At 39.6% G+C, this 2,540-nt stretch overlaps 1 non-coding gene and 1 pseudogene across 1 annotated transcript in view; both read right to left on the reverse strand.

The window, feature by feature from the left end:
* Window positions 1-159, reverse strand: part of LOC142355562 (large subunit ribosomal RNA) — a 3,522-nt gene extending 3,363 nt beyond the window's left edge. Inside the window, exon 1 of the ribosomal RNA XR_012761262.1 lies at window positions 1-159. This exon is cut by the window's left edge and continues 3,363 nt beyond it. This is a non-coding gene — a ribosomal RNA (large subunit ribosomal RNA).
* A 1,683-nt stretch (window positions 160-1,842) lies between these two features.
* On the reverse strand, window positions 1,843-1,994 carry LOC142355561 (5.8S ribosomal RNA; annotated as a pseudogene).
* Window positions 1,995-2,540: the final 546 nt, after the last annotated feature.

Genomic DNA, 2,540 nt, shown 5'->3' on the forward strand with positions numbered 1-2,540 from the left:
CATCAAACCATACCGGACACCGAGAAATGTTGCCATTTCTCTTCCCGATGAGCTTTTCCCTGTTCATTCGCCATTACTAAGGGATTCTCAGTTGATTTCTTTTCCTCCCCTTACTGATATGCTTAAGTTAAGGGGGTTCTCTCGCCCAATTCAGGTTATGTAGTTGATTGTCTCTTAATTGGTTCACTGACCAATATGAGACAGAAACCGATTCAGCAGTTTTGTTCGCTACTACTATCAAACACAGGTCGAAGTTTCCATTCAGTCATTAATTCCAACTTTCAAATGTTGTTGTTTCAGCTTTCGCTTACTAGAAGCAACATAATACTCGCTGCAATACAGACCTCGGGAAACCCTCACCGTGAATAAGGTTCACTCACATATTTCACTACATTTTGCGTGGGATTGGAGATGAGGCTACTCGTTCTTGCTCAGTACTAGGCTGAAAATTAACGAAACTTCGTTACAAACGTTCACATGTTGATGTTTCCGCTTTCGCGTACTCGAAACAACATAATACTAGTCTTTGTAATTTAGTTTCATAATTTCAACTGTTCTCATGCAGAATTTTTGCTCATTCTTATCCCAAATTTTGACCTGGCTACTAGTTACACTCCTTGTACTTATTGCAAAATGACCACAAATTTCAACAGCTTTCACATGTTGCTGTTTCGGCTTTCGCTTACTACAGTCAACATAATACTCGTTGCAAAATAAGTGCTCGGCATCTGCAATTTTCCAAAGACGAAGTTTCGCCAGTTCAATTTTCGCTCGCCAATTATGGCTACTAATTCACACGGTACTGAGCTCAACAACATTAAATTTGTTCAGCAAGACTTTCACATGTTGATGTTTTGGCTTTCGCCTACTAGAAGCAACATAATACTCGTCTTGTTAGCTCATTCAATGAGAATAGCTTTTCCCGTTGAGAATTTTTGCCTTCAATTGGCGTTGTAGTGAGTTTGGCTACTCAGATCACCAAATACTTGTGACAATTCGAACCAGAAATGTTTTCAATTTTCACATGCTGATGTTTCGGATTCAACCTACTAGAAGCAGCATAATACTTGTATTCAACAATTTCTGTATCAAATCCCAGTTTTCTCTGGTGCATCTTTGCCAAACTATTCCAAACTGCCTGAGTCTGAATACCAATTACAGGTACTAGTAAATGCACGTTACTAAGGACTATATAGTTCTAGGTTACTGTACACAACGACGTTCACATGTTGATGTTTCAGCTGCCGCTTACTAGAAACAACATAATACTTATCGTGCATACCTTTCCATAACTTGTCCTTTTCAGATGCATTAGTTTCCCTTTGTCTTGGCTTCTACAGTCAGACTGGCTACTAGTAACAGCACAGTACTAATCACATATCGTTCTACAGTTTGCAGACAACTTTCACATGTTGATGTTTCAGCTTTCGCCTACTAGAAACAACATAATACTCGCTGTATACATTTGTAGTTCTCTATGTAACTTTCATGTGAAGAAGTTTCGCCAGTCTTTTTGACTGTCTCAAATCTGAGTCATGCTTAGGCTACTAGTTGCTTCATAGTACTTATCGCCTCGAGATCATTGAACAAAACTTGATTTTCACATGTTGCTGTTTCAGCTTCCGCTTACTAGAAACAACATAATACTAGTCTCATTAAGTTCCGTCTCTTTGCAATTTTCTTATGAAGAAAATTCGCCATCACAATGACTCCAGCAGTTCTTGATCAAGGAATGCAATCATTGATCAGAATGCTATTATTTGAATCGGTTCTGCTTTAAGTGTTCCAATTTTATTGGAAGCACCAACAATAGAACATCAATGTGTTCAATCGAGAGTTATTTAACCCTGAATCGGACGCAGTCAACAGCCGAAGCCGAGACCGCCTTTTGCGTTAGAGAGGTCGGTAAACAAATCTTGCGATTCATACCGAATTAACACATATAGCTGTGCTCCTCTTCGTAAAGCGAGCCAAGTGATCCCCTGTTGAAGGATGTATTTGGACCAATCTAGTAGCATTTGGTTTCCAACAAGCTCTCCCAAGTTAGCTTACTTATTGGGCTTTTCAACCAATTCGGTTGGCTACAAGCATCATCAAAGTACTAGCCACAGTTTGATCGCAAAATTCTACGACTTTCACATGTTGATGTTTCGGCTTGCGCTTAGCCTACTATAAGCAACATAATACTAGTCATATCATAGAGCGTGATCAGCTTGTGACGTTCTCATGATGAAGTTTCACCAACAGTGTCTCACTTCGAGCTTAAATCCAGCTACTAGTAACTACACAGTACTGACTGCAACGATAACTTTTATCTATACCTTTCACATGCTGCGCTTTCGGCCAGGGCCTACTAACGTCAACATAATACTCGATATAAACTTTTGTTCATGATGCAGCTTCCCCATGCAGAAGTTTCGCCTTCAAATGCTCTCTTGGCCATATGACGTAAGAAAAGGTTACTAGTAACATCACAGTACTAGCCACAGTTTGATTGCAAAATTCTACGACTTTCACATGTTGATGTTTCGGCTTGCGCT

The sequence above is a fragment of the Convolutriloba macropyga genome, unplaced genomic scaffold (genome assembly GCF_964194025.1).
Source record: "Convolutriloba macropyga unplaced genomic scaffold, txConMacr16.3 SCAFFOLD_5780, whole genome shotgun sequence".
NCBI lineage: Eukaryota > Metazoa > Xenacoelomorpha > Acoela > Convolutidae > Convolutriloba > Convolutriloba macropyga.